At 35.3% G+C, this 15,271-nt stretch overlaps 1 long non-coding RNA gene across 1 annotated transcript in view; it reads right to left on the reverse strand.

Moving 5' to 3' along the window:
- Window positions 1-8,143: 8,143 nt before the first annotated feature.
- The window catches only part of LOC111744692, a 22,681-nt gene continuing 15,553 nt past the window's right edge, over window positions 8,144-15,271 (reverse strand). The window contains exon 3 of the long non-coding RNA XR_002782283.1: window positions 8,144-10,073. This is a non-coding gene — a long non-coding RNA (uncharacterized LOC111744692). The remainder of the gene's footprint in view (window positions 10,074-15,271) is intronic.

The following is a 15,271-nucleotide window of genomic DNA, read 5'->3' on the forward strand; positions in this document are numbered from 1 at the left end:
CCTTAACCAAAACTGGCAAACATACAAAAAAGACATAAAGATATTTGATTTTGCATGATATAAAGCTAAGTAAGTTAAAACTATCAGAATAATGCATAGAATACAATTTTATTTTAGTAAAAAATGTGTGTGTGTGTGTGTGTGTGTGTGTGTGTGTGTGTGTGTGTGAGAGAGAGAGACAGACAGACAGACAGACACAGAAAGAGACAGAGAGAGACAGAGAGCGCGAGCGTGAGAGTGATGCACTCCCTTGCCATTCTTCGAGTTAGTCTATTCCAAATATCACTACTATGTTTTAGGTCACCACGATCAATAATCTAGTATTATTTCAACAGCCTCTTAACTAATTTTTCTGCTTTCCAATTTCTCTGCAATCCATTCTTTATACGCTCTCTTGAAATCATAAATCTTATATCATTTCTCTGCTTAAAGCCATCCAAAAAAAATGGGCAATTACCCATTGCCTTCAAAAAAAAAGTCCAATCTCAGCAGAGCTTGATTCAGCTCATTCTCATCTCTCCCAATTTCCACACTTCAATTCTGTACACAAGCCATGGTGAACCACTTGGAGTTTCCTGAACATGCTCAACAGTCTCTCTTACTTCCAGGCCTTCTGTACATTCTAGTTTGGGGTTTGATTTGTTTGTTTTTAATAGAATTCTGTTTTCCTACCCACCCCACTTAGCTAGTTATCTGCTTAGACTCATCTTGCAGATCTTTACACCTAAATTCTTCCAGAATGCTCGCCTTGACACTCCAAGACTGAGACAGATGCTAGGCTTCCAAAGCACTTTGTTCTTACTCCCATCCTAGCATTTATCACACAATAGATGCTGGTTTATTCACCCACTCAACCGGAGGTAACCTCTTTGAAGACAAAGGTTATTGTCTTGTTCACCACTTATTCACTGCTTTATTTAACAAAATGAGAACACCTGCTCTGTATCAGTCTCAGAGCTGAGCGCTAGGCATACTAGAGAGATCAGAACAGACATGGGTCTCACCCTTATTGAGCTATGTGAAAGATAGAATCCAGTAATTTTGCACACAGTCTCACAACTGTACAAAGAAAACACATGATAACAGGTGTTATGATAAGGTGCAGAATGCTATCAGAACATATAACAAGGACCTAATGTAATCAACTGGGTCAAAGAAAGCTTCCCTTAAAAAGTGACACGACTGAAGATAAGTAAAAGTCAACTAGGCAGCCAAGAAAGAGCAGAAAGGGGAGGAAAGAAAGCCATTCTAGAATAAAGGAACATTATGCAAAGGTCCTGGAAAAGAAACTAATATGGAGTGTTTGAGAAACTAAATGAACACCACTAATCCCTGGCACAGGGCTTGTCGTCACCCTAATCCCTGGCAAAGGGCTTGTCTGTAGAGAATTTTTTGAACAAATAGATAAAAGAATAAATGGATTAATGAATGAACAAATAAATGCAGCTGTGTGTGACTAACCAGATATCTACATATGATGTATATATTACATCATATTACATATTACATATTACATATATATTACATCATATGTATAGCAGATATACTCTCTTATACAATGTGTATAGGTGTAATTTTTCCATTGCTGTTTTTCATACTCTTCAATACTTGATGGCAGGCCTTTTTAGCATCAGGAAGTTATGCTAAATGACTAATTTAATAGGTGTGAATGCTTATTATTTGACAAATTCTTGTTCTTCTGCCAACAAATAGCCAGAGGTGAGAACAAAAATGGGCAGACTCAAGACAGCACATGTGTAATTAGGCAGCTTTATCAGGGCTCTGTGCTCTGCTTACTGTCAGATTCTGACCACCTATCAGGTGACTAAAGGCTCATCGCATTTCCAAGCCTTCCTCGCCCAGCTCCCTGGCAAGTTGCTGTGGAAGACACCGAGCCAACAGCCCAGCAGTAGTGTGGTGCATATTCAATGAACGCAAACACAAGCTAATTACAAAGAAGAGCTGCATGAGCACCCATCTCAGCCCTGTGCCCACACCTGGCCCATGCTTCTGAAATGCAATCTGCCACATTGTGAAAATATGGCAGTGGCTCACAGGCTTTGCATCTCTCTACAGAGATGTATTCTCATCATTTCTCTTATCTGCACTTTTACCAATCTTTTTACCTGATGGCCAACAGGGTAGGGGAGGGAATTACTACACGCAAATACATGGATTCTGGCTTCTGCTGCTGCTGACTGGTTCTATTCAAATTGGAGGCAACAATAGTGGCAGCAGGAGAGCATAATTTCCACAAGAATGGATCCTCAGAGGGTTTCCTTAGAGCTGTTAATCACTTCTAATGCCTCTAATTGTTACGCTTTTTACAGTCGCTAAATTGTGATTCACCCTCCGCAACTGCTCCAACCCAATCTTGGGAGCTATGCCTCTGTCCAATTTGTAAAGAGATTAACTTTTGGAATAAAAGTTGCCTTGTGGTAAAGAAATAAGAATGATGAAAATCCAAAAATTTTTTACAACCTTCCTGTTGAATTAGGTAATACTTAGTCAAAAGCCTAAAATATGTATTCCATTAGCCAAATAGCATCAGATTTTATGTGTGACAGAAACTAGCAAAACATCATGCATCCATGATGTAGCTATTACAGTGCATGTGACAGCACTTGACAACATGCACAAATAAGCAGTCCTAATACTTTTATACTTTTAGAGGATGACAACACGTGACTGTATGCTTATTTAAAAGAGAATCTGTAGATACACCATTTCATATAATGTCATGCATGAAGATGAGTGTACTGGAACTTCACTGGTAACTCAGCCCAACTTCCCTGAAAACACAGTGGTCCTCACAGATAGTCATCCTTCCTCTGCTTAAACACCACCTGGATGAGGCACTCCTGAAGCTTGCTCTTCCAATACTGTCTCTACTAATCACAAAGTTGCTTCCTTCTTCCATCATGGCAAAATCTATTCCTATAACTTTACTCAACCAGTTCTAGTACATCCTCTGTGGTGATTTAGACAAATCTACCTGCTCTCCTCACAGAAATCTTTTAAAGTATCTGAAAATAGTTCTTAGTCTTCTCATCTTAACTTTTCAAAGAACTAATTCAAAATGCATTAAAGGCAGCTCTAGAGAACAATTTTATGTGGATTTGGAAAATGTGTACCTTAGAAAATAGACACATGGTATGTGTGATTTAGAAGGACATTATGTGTTATGATTTGGAAGGAAACAAGAAAGCAGGAGAGATCTAGGAGATCTATTTCAGGTAAGAGGAGCTAATGTGAGCTGCTTTTATTCCAGGGCGATAGTCTTTTATGTATATGTGCTCTAACTTGGGAAAATGGATAACTGTATTTATTCCTCCTCACTAGACTACACATTTCAAATGGTTTTCCAGATCATATTTATTTGTCATGCTCCATTCACATTTTTCACACTCAGTTCCTCTTTGATCATGCGCATTTAAGATGTTGGGCTGGGTAGAGAAGCAATTTAGGGCTATGAAAAAAAGTATCAATGGCACATGTCGGGATTGAACACATAACCACTGTCTCTTTTGCTTCGTAAGTGAGGCCACCCTAGGAATGGCTGAAGCCAGCATCTTAGGCAGAGTAACTACTCATAAGTGTTACTATCTCAGAGTGAATCTGACAGGGACACTGAGCTGTTTATAACACTACATCCGGACATATCCTACATATAGGACAGAAAGGAAAGCCTGAGACATGAAAGAATTAATAAAAATAGTAATCTTTAAAAATTGGTAGAGAAGGAGACAATATACACCCGAGTTCTTCCATTGTTGTAAAAGGAAACTATAATTTGTTTGGTTTCATGGTTTATTTGGTAAAACGGTTATGTCCTTATGAATTCTTTTACTTCTGTAGCACAGCTGTGTTCATTTTTTGTCTCCTTCCAGTTTTTATACATCCCCACACACATTTTACATTGTTGAATTCATAATATCATCATACACACAAAAACACTTTGTGTTTGGCTTTTTCTTTTCACGTAATATTTCATCTCTTGCAGAAGCTAGGAGAATTTACAGCCGTAAGCTATAGGTTGAGTCTCGCTCTGGAAAACTGCCTTTGGCTGAAGAGAACTACCTGGCCTACTGTCCTGTCCTCTCCCCAGGGCAGCCTATATGCAAAGATAGTTAGTTTGGGAGGTAGTAAGCCGAAATATAAAGGCTTCCTTGCCTCTATGTGGGCAATTCTGAAGAGATCTGCTGAAACCTTTTTTGTGGCTGCATCACACAGCAGTTTCAACTTCTCCCTCTCCCATCATTCTACTTTCTTTATATTCTCAAGGGGAAACAGTCTGGTAAAACTATTAAGCTGCAAACACGTGTTACCTTTTTTGAAAAAGGATGACATGGAGAATGAAGCTGTAAACCACAAAGGATTATTCTCAGGCCTTGAAATCTAATGTGGTTTGCCTGGTTGGGTCATCGATCCTGAGGGTACCATCTAGTAGCACTCTTGAGCATAAATCTCCATCTCAGGGTCTGTTTCCCGGGGAATCATAGCTATGATAACATCATAAACAGTTTCTCACTGAAACAGCTGTTTGATGTTCTTATAAAAAGATTCATCATACTTTTTGATTGAACACTTCCTTATAGTTGGACCGTTGGTTGTTGCCAACATTTTGTCAGTATAACAAGCATTCGATAAACATCAATCCATTATTTGATGTTTCTTCTTGTTCTGAATTATTTCTTTTTAAAAAATCTGAAGAGTAGGCCATTACTAAGATAAAGATATGAAGGTTTTCAGTCTACTGATATTAAAGCTTTATAGATTATATAGTATTGTAAACATAAGTCCAGTAGTAAGATATACTACCAGGATACTAAGGAATTGAGACAGATTGTTTTATACATTATGGTATCTTTGACCCAAGACACAGTATAGGATGCTTGAGAGGCCCAAAGAGAACAGAACAGTCTACAATTAACTTTGTAGCTAATTCTACTATATTTGGCAGAGTAAATCAGAAACAACAATGCCAGCACTCTGTACAAAATAAATATTTGTTGAATAAATGTATGAATGAATAAATGAATACTCAGGTTGCTTTAAATTTTAATTAAAATTCAAGAGTGCTCATTAATGTAGAAATGTAGAAAATGTACATTAATGTAGAAAATATGGAGTGGATACTGAGAGGCCTCTGGCTTTAAGTTCTTAAATTGTTCCCATTCCAAAACGAAAGTGATGGTGGTGGTAACAGTGATAGCACATGTGGGCATGTGTTGGATCCTCTTTTATGCTGAAGCTAGGAGAGAGACTAAGAAGGAAGAATTGCAGAGGAGTAAAATAAAGTAATAATTAAGAAAAGCACTCATAGTCACCTAGAAAACAATAAGCAAAGTTTGTTATTAACACACCAGGACACACCCACAAAATTAACAGAAAGGCGTGCCAGAGATTGGAAAATATTAGTGAAAATCCAAATCCTTAAATTCGGAGCAGACGAGAAAGGAAGATGTGAAGTTGTATGCGGTATATCTAGTTTGATACACTGGCAGATCCTACAGACATAACATAAGAATTATTCCCTGTCCTCATCTTTTAAAATGATCACTTTATAAATTACATAAATGTCTAATCATTATGTTGTGCACCTAAAAGTAATACAATATTATATGTCTACTGTAATTGAAAAATTTTTTTCTAATTTTAGTTCCCCAAGAATCATTTCTCAAATTAGGCGGATCTCTCAAAGCCGTGAGAGCAAAACTTATTCATTCCAATCTGCACCCTGTCACTCATATTCCCTCCCTTGGAATCTCCAAAAGAGAGCAGCCCCCACTGGGCAGGCACAAGTAGAGGCGACAAAGAGAAGGGCAATTTACTTTTTAGAGAGGAAGGCAAAAAAACAGAACCAGGAGAAAGGAAACTATACCAAACGCTTTATACTTATAGATATTTTAATATTTAATAGGTAAGCTTATAGCTACCTGATCTAAAAGAGATATAAAACAAAACTGTCTGAATTTGGAGGTCTTATTTTTCCCAAAAACTTTTATCACTTCCCTGACACTCTTTAACTCCTAAGGAAAACAAAAAGATATATGAGAGATCTTTCTTAATATTCAAAAGCAAACAAAAATGCATTACCCAAAAGGTCATCTAAATCTAGTACCTGACAGGAAAAAAAGGTCATAAAGCTGTAAGATTTTGAATTCACACACAATGAAAGATGTCACATTCTTTTCAAAGTACCCCTTTAGTATGCTGCAGAAAAAAGTCATAATTAAAAGTAAAAAAAATAAATAAAAATAAAAAATAAACAAACAAAAAAACATGCTGGCTTTTCTCTTCTGGGCCCACTCCCAAGGCTTGCCAGATCATTGCTGCTATTTCCTTTCTAGTTTCCAGAAGGATGTCAAAGGTCATCATAGTTCATTTTTTTCTATCCCACTAACAGTGACAGTTGGCCTGGTGCCCTAGAAGGCTTAGGCATTTGAGGTTTTTCTTAGCCTATGACTATGGTAACTTTGTTCTAGGCACTCAGCTCTGTCGTTCTAAATGCAAATCTCACAATATGGGCAATGTTCTTTTTAAACAATGACCAATAAAGTTAAATTCTGCTGTTTTCAGATCCTACACTCCAGTGAAGCTTACTACTAACATCCTTGTTTCACTCATCAGAACTATCCAAGGATTTAACATAAATAAGATTGAAGCCAAGAGAAATAAAGCTCCTATTTGGAAATGCCAAAATTTATTCTATCCCATAAGTCTCTTCTATCTGCCTAACATTTATACACTGTGAAAGCAGGGACACTGGTTTGTGAATACCACTGTACTTGGATTTTTGCTTCCTATTAGCAACTAGATTCATCCTATCATTTAATTAAAGATTTTTTCTCCAAAAGATTGGGGTTGTGAGGTCCACAACAGCATAAAAGTGTATATGTTAGTGTATGCAAAGATTGAGAGAGTGAGAGAGGGAAGTTAAGGAGAACTTAAGAGGACCTCAGATGACATTTTATCTACCTCGTATGTTTGCTTATGGTCCCAAAGTTTGAAATTTGAGGATAATTCACTTAAACCCCACTATTTCTATACAATTAAGGTTTTAAAGAATTTAATATGTATCTAAAATGAACACTATTATTTAAACTGATACTTCATTTGTTTATTTCAACAAGAAGGGAAATGAATATGCAGCATACAGTAGATGCTTGGTCCTCTTATTAATTTAAAAATCTGAGCAGTGGTAATAATTTTAACCATATATAGTTATAGTCACAGGATTTTCCATCATCTTCTAAACGGTTCACTTTACACTCTTATTAGCTTGATTTAAAAAAATCGAGCTCCTTAGTGTGAGTTCCTGCTTCAAGTGAAGATTCTATTTAACTAATTGTACACATTGCCATATAGAGAAGCAGAAAGCACTACTGCTAAATATAGAAACACTTTTATAGCACACTGCAATATTACCTAATGACTGATGACAGACTGTGAAAACTAAGTTACCTTGAGTATTTAAAATGTCAGGGAAGCAATCAAAAACTCAAGAGTCTGCAGAAGAGATTATGTCAATGATTGATGAGGCTTTTGAATTCAGGGAGAGTGTTTGGGAAGTCCAAAACTGTCATAACCTAGGAGTAAAAAAATTAAAGAAAGGAGTATGTCCCAGTATAGATATCACTCACTATAGTAAGAAGAAAATAGGTAACAAGCAATAGAAGGAGGCAGCAGTTTTATCACTTTTATTGTTCTGGAATGTATGTTATTATTCTTGAACAACATTTTCTTATGTGAAGAAGAATAAATAAAATGATCTGAAACATGAAGGAACTTATCACCTATTGTGATATCAAGTGCCCTGGAATATTAGATAAACAAAGTGGGACTATGTTCAGACACTAATCTAATTTCACCTTCAAGGTCCATATCACTAAATCAGGTTATAAGTAAGACCATGAAACTTGAGGAAAATAAGCTCCATAGATGGGCTCCAATCTGGACACTGATTATGTAGAATTGGGTGCCTTCAGGGATAGTGTTAGAAAAAGCAAAATCATTTAAGTATAAAAATAGATTACAAGCTCTTAAAACTCATTTATGTTTGTTAGTTTAGTTTACTTTTGAAATTTTTTAAATTAGGGTTACAATCAAGTAAAAATAGAAATTCCCTTTGGACTTATGATTTATTTTAAATATAATTTTATTCAACAATTTTTAGAAATGTTTCATTTTAATATCATTTCACTGAGAGGAAAGCTACAGTAATAGTACAAAAAATTCCCAAATTCTTTTACCAAGATTCACTAATTTGTTAAAAATTTACATCATCTGCTTTATTATTCTCTCTCCCCTTCCCTTTCACACAAACACATACACACACACACACAGACACACACACACACACACACATATGAAGGTAAGTAGCAGACATCATACTCCTCTACCCTTAAATACAAGGATGCTCCCTTACATAAACAAAGTACAATTATAAAGATGAGGAAATTTAATGTTAGTACAATACTATCTAATCCACATTCCATATTTAAATTTTGCTTATTGTCCTAATGTTCCTTATAGCTGTTTTTTTTCCCTAGTTCAAGATCCAATAAAGGATCATCCACTATTTGTTTGTCTTGTGTCTTTAGTTTTCCTTCCTCTAGAATAGTTCCTCAGTCTTTCTTGGTCTTTAAAAAAATATTTCTTGGGTATCTACCTTTCTAGGCACTCTGCCCTGTTGATGTGGTAATGAAGGGTTAAACATGGCACTTATCCACCAGGTACCCACAGGCAAATTGAAGAGAAAGATAAGTAAATAATTAGGAAGCACTTAATAAAACGCACTATAATAAAAGTATAAGCTGGATACTTCTCATTTTTATCAGCTCAAAATCCTTGCCCTCTGGATCTTTTTTCCTCTGGAGATAGAAAAATACTTCTATAACCAGAGTCATCACTGGCAAAAGTTATTGATAAAATATCTTTAAATTCAAGGAGTCGGCCAAAGTAAGAAACAGGAATGATTCTTTTAGGTGAAAGATATATTACAATTATCATTTATTTTCAGAAACAGAAATTTTTAACATGGTAATAAAGACCTATGCTCCTTTTCTGAGAAAGCTAAATTCAAATCTAATTTCAATCAGTTATTAGCTTTGTGATCTTGAGTAACTCACGATCTTGGCCTTATTTCATTTGTAAATGGCTAACTATAGAGTTTAACAAGGAACAAAATAATATATGGGAAAGTTTTTTATAAATAGTAAAGCACTATGTGATTTACTTATATGTATATGTATATATGTGTGCATAGATGTACTTATGTATATAGGTATATGTGCATGTATGTATATAGAGAGACAGAAAGAGAATGAGAGTAGAGAAAGCTTAAGGATGCATTTGATATCTGGATTTTTTTTTTTTTATGATAGGGTTTCCCTCTCACCACATAAAAGAGTTTTGAATCTCAAATTTCTCAGTCTATTTTGGGATAGTGCTCCCACTTCTCTTGGGATGGCTGTTTTCCAGTGTCCACACACAAGCAGCCTTTGATTTTGTCCACTAAGCAGAGAAATTCTATTCCTTGCGTCATATGACTTCCCATGAGCTTCAAGACTCACAGTGCCAGGAGAGCAGAGATTATGTCTGCCTTGTTGTCAAATCTCTAGAACTAGCACAGGCCTGATACACAGAGAGTACTCGACAAATATTTGTGAAATGGATAAACACAGTAGGACCCTGTCCAGCCCAATATACTATGACTCAGCATCACTGCCTCATTCTTGAGGCAACTGCTACTCAAACATCAGTCAAGAAACCAGAACTTTCATCAACTTCTTTCATATCAGGGTAAATGATGTGAACATTGAAACAACAGAAACACTATAGAACTGTAGAAATACTATTAGAATTGCTTAAATGAATTAAAAATGATTATCATTAATATATTTATTATTTAAGCCCTTGTCACTCTCTTTTATATTCTATTCCATTATATTTCTTCATAACACATATCACTAGGAAGTTAGCATTTTTTTGTTATTTGTGTACTTTCTTTGTTGTTGTTGTCTGCCTCCCCACTTTGTTTTTCTCTTTGTTGATCCCTAGGACAGTACCTGAAAAAAGTAGATACTCAATAAATATATATATTAATGGAAAAAAAGTACTTGAAAAGTGTTTCTTTAATAAAGGAAATATTCTCTACAATATTATATATACATATCTCTGGATCAATAAACCTTTTCTTATAGTTAATACAATAAAATTTAGTTCAGCTAAAGCCCCAGTGATCATTTAGAACCTTTAAAGAAGTTTTGTAGATTCGAAACAAGTTAGAGGCTCTTGATAACTCAAGGTGTCATCTAAAAAATTAAGCGTAAATATGGCACAAAAGCAAAAAGTAATGACAAATTAAGAGAAGTAAACTTTTAAATGCCTCATAGATCTGCAGTTCCTTTTTATTAATATGTAGAATTGAGAATCAGAATAATGAAAAAAAGGGTATGATAACAAACAAAAAAAAGAGATAAATGAAAAACAGTCTGAGGTACTAAAAGTGAATGAAAAGGTAAAAGAAGTGTTGTAATATTGTAGGAATACACAGAATCAGGAGAAACGGGATGAAAAATAGAAAAATTATGGCAAACCAGGCTATTTTCAGTCAAAGTTTTCCAGGCACTAATCACTCAGTGGAACAACACATGAGAAGCAGGATCATTTGTCACTGTTCTGCTTATTCTCTGGCTGAAATCTTTCTGGCCTCTCCTTTGTAAAGATCCTCTAATGATGCTGCTTTATGAAAGCTCACAGACAAGTATAAACTTCTCTTTCCCACAGCAGCTACAAACTCACTCTATTGCCCACTTTATTCCTCCTCCCCCTAGGCTAACTCTGTCCTCTGGTAACTAATAGGATTTCTAGTCTTAGTAGTAGTGGAGAGAAAAATGTTACTACTTAAGCCGGCATTGCATTAAAACTATGTGTAACCCACTATTTCTTACATCAGTTGAACAAAAATCCACCACACATCTGTGCAAAGTTAATGACATAGGACGAAGAAAGGGAGAGAGCCACCCGGAACTAGATATGGGACCTACCAGGAACTAGTTATGCCCACTTACACAGAGACAGGAGGAAATCAGAAAAAGACATGATATCATAAATGTATGGTGCAGATGGTGGCAGCCTAAGCCAGCAGTCCTCAGCATCAAGGAGATTTGGTACAGATAAAAAAAAGCATGACTAGAACACAGAATATCTAGCAGGAAGCAAGCATTAAGCCTGAATCCAGAAGACAAAGGGCAGTGAATGGAAGCAGGGCCCCAGTTCCTGTTTAGGGTTCAGAAGCAGAATTAAAAGTCTTGAAGAGATGTGGAATAAGTAAAAGGAATTGAGTGGTGTACAATGCAGCACCCCACTCTCAGAAACAAGGCAGAATAAGAAATCCAGATTCTAGAACCTCAAGTAGCAGTAAGTATAACTTGGTACTAAATTCCATAAGAATTAAACTAAAGCTTCTTAAGCATCCTTGCCTAGAAGCGGGACAGCTTTAAATTAAGGTGACAAATCATGGCTGCACACTACAATTATCTTGGGAGCTTATTCTTAAAACTACAAATTCCTACTACCAATCACAATATCTGAGTATAGTGTCTATAAGCCTCTTTTTTTTTTTTTTTAATGTCTCCAGATGATTCTGCTATACAATCACTAGTAGAATCCACTGTTCAAAGGTCTGAAGTAGAGATAATTATTTCTGGGATTAGGATTCAAATCAATAACCCAAAATATATCTCTCTAGAAGGGCAAAAACAAATTCATCAATGTTAAAATAAAAACTGATATTTTCAGAGTTGGCTTTTCCTCTTTTTTCCTTGTCTAACTATGGACAAAGTTCAATCCTGACCAGTATGTATGAGTCAGAAATTACTTTAGCATTCTTGCTGATGAAAATCACATCTGCTTTTTCCTCAAACAACTCCTGTGAGTGTGACCCATTGGTTTCTCTTCATATCTGTCACCAACATTCCTCTAACTTCAAATGAAATTCTCCCCCACACCATCAATGATTCACCTCTTCTGTGAGGACCTGCAGCTGGTTCTTCTGACTCCCCTTCTCTACGTGGGAAGTAAAGTCCAATCCTTCATATTCCCGACCATTCTCTATTACCCAACAGCCTACTCCAACTGAATCGGCAGCATAACAGTAGTAGATAGCAATGAACAGGCTGTCCACATAGGCTCAAATAAAATTCATTTATATCACAGGGGAAAATTCTGACTAGTATTTCCAAATCTATATCTTTTCTCTTCACCCAAGAAAATTATTATTTCTCATCTTAAAGTTAAAACCACATTTGGTGGAAATAAAGAGAAAAAAACATGATAAGTCAGGAATTGGAAGTATGGGCTCAGTTACACAACATCTGAAATGAATCTCATCTCACTTTAACTACCTACCATCACAGATAACATTAAAGGGAAAGAGAACTCCAAAACACCTACAAAAATCATCCACAATACATAATTGTCCATAGTTTGCTACATAGAAAATAAAACATTTGAGAATCTTTTATGCAGGGCTAATGAAAAACAAATTGAGATTAGTATTTCTGCTTTTTAAAAATAGACTGACAGTGAGATAATAACCATGTTATCTCATATGTACCATTTATATATATCATATATAAAAGCCTTAATTTGACTAACATCTTGATTGTGACTCAGAATATTCTACTCATCAAATTAATTTTAATAAGCTGTGATAAAAATGCTATTAAAAACACTTAAAATTGACTGAAGTGCTGAACTCAAGGCTAATAAGAATGACAACTCATCTAGCTTAGAATCGAGAATTTTTCAATTTAATTCTAATCTTACTTAAAATTTTCGTTAATTTTTTGGGCTATATAAACAGCATGTTATTAAAAATGTATTGTTGAGTCAAGGCTAGAATTATGCAAAGAACAATAAAAACAGAGACATAACAAAATGGGCCAAAAGTAAAATTTGACTCACAGGTAAGAAATGATTAATTTAGTAAATAACAGTCAACAAATAAAAAAGAAGAAGTAAGAGGAAGAAGGGAAGTAGTGTGTTCATTTGAGCTAAAGATTCAAAAGGAGTAAAGGCAAAAAATAGTATTTAAATTCAAAAAGCAAATGGGTGAAATTGCTATGAATTTACTCCATGAGACAGCAACAAAAATGACCTATGAGTTGGACATATGAAATAATATGGGCCCACAATCATTTTTCATATATATTAAGGAAAAAATAAACTTTCTAATTCAAAGGAAAAACAAAAATAACGATTACTCTTTTGTAATAGAAGCAGTTGAGGAGGGTCAATAAGTAATGCAGCAGACTCTTACATCAGAGCCTTAGTCTTCCTGCCCTTCCCAACAAGCTAATGGCATGACCCTATACAAGTAGTTTGACCTATCTGTGCTTCTATTTCTTCTGTTCTAAGTGAGACATAATTTTTTCCCCCGTTAGGAGTTTTGCAGATATTAAATAGAAGTGATACCTATCTCCTGAGAAAAGAGCAATAGGAGATATTTTAAGAGGCTTGAGAAATCTGCTTATGAGTAATAAGAGTTAGAGTTTAGTGAGTTGACTCACTGACCACTGACAGTGTTGAAAGGAATTATACTACAGCAAGCTGGGGACTAGGAGAGCATAATGATATTAACAAAGACAGTTTGTGGCATCTTATACTTTTAACATCTTCAAAAAATAGGATTACAAGTCATATCATTTCGAAGTTACACCCAAATTCCTAAAAGATTTCATTCGCTCTGTATAATGCTGGCTAACTCTATTCCGGGAACTTATTTTTAGCAAATCAGAGAAAAAGATTCCACTTATCTGTACCATGGATCATTTATGCTAAAAATCTGACTATGAATTTTTTAAGCAGTATCTAAATTAAGTCATAAAATCTTGGAAAAGCACTCAGAATGACAACACAGGAAAACAAAATTTTTATAGTTTGCATGCTGAAATTGTAAGGAGAAGGCAGGTGCTATTTTTGTTTATTAAAATGTTGAGGGAAAAAGCACATCTACTAGAATGACTAAAATCCAAAAACTGATAATACCAATTTCTGGAGAGAATGAAGAGAATGGTACAACCACTCTGAAAGACACTCTGATAGTTTCTTACAGAGCTAACCAAAGTCCAGCAATTACAGTTCTAGGTATTTTTCTAACTGGATTGAAAATTTACATCTACATAAAAATGTGCAAAGTGAATTTTTATAGCGGGTTTACTCATAATTGCCAAAAACAGAAGCAACCAAGATGTCTTTCAATAAATGAATAGATAAGCAAATTGCGGTACACCCATATGAAGGAATACTATTCAGAAGAAAAAAAAAAAAAGGAATGAGCTCTCAAGCCACACAAAGACATCTATTAATTTTAAATGCACACTGCTAAGCAAAAGACACCAGTGTGAAAATGCTACATACTGTATGATTCCATTTATATGACATTCTGGAAAAGGCAAAACTGTAGAATGGCAAAAATATCAGTATTAGCCAGGGATCTTGTGTAAAGAGAGAGGTGGGATTGAATAAGTGAAGCACAGGAGATTTTTTAGGGCAGTGAAATGTATCCCTCATGATACTGTAATGATGGACACATGACACTATGAATTTACCAATACTCATAGGATTGTACAGTACAAAAAAAAAAAAAAACCTTAATGTATGCAAATTATAAATATATAGAAATAACTCTGTATTACAAATGTATGAAAAAATATCAGTGAAGGTGATGGAGAAGAAAGGTGCTGACCTACGTACCCTGGGAAATGAGCGGAGTCTGCAAAACTCCACACGTTAACTCTGTACTCCAAAACTGCACATAAACCCTGTGCTCTAGTTGACAAAACTGCTTCCCAAGGGAGTGTTAACAATTCTGAAACAACTACATTACACTGAATTCAATAATTAAGTAGATAGATGGCTAAAGAGAGCCAAATTCCTCACTACCTGGAGTAGGAGTTTACAGACAAGAATGATCCATCCATATGGTAATGGATTAGAGTTGGACACATAGGTATGAGCTCATATTAGCATAATATAGATATAGATGGACACATACAGAAATATTTATAGATAGGCAAATAGACAAAAGTTAGTACACACAAACATATTTCCTTGCTGTCAACTGAGAGAGCCTAGAAGCAACAATATCACAACAAGATCTTGGTTTCTATCACCATTCTCCAATAAAAGAAACCAGGACCCCTTGAAGAAATGACTGATTCTAGGACTGGGGCAGAAAATAAACAAAATGAGTCTGGAA

This window comes from Pteropus vampyrus, unplaced genomic scaffold, assembly GCF_000151845.1.
Source record: "Pteropus vampyrus isolate Shadow unplaced genomic scaffold, Pvam_2.0 Scaffold139, whole genome shotgun sequence".
Classification (NCBI taxonomy): domain Eukaryota; kingdom Metazoa; phylum Chordata; class Mammalia; order Chiroptera; family Pteropodidae; genus Pteropus; species Pteropus vampyrus.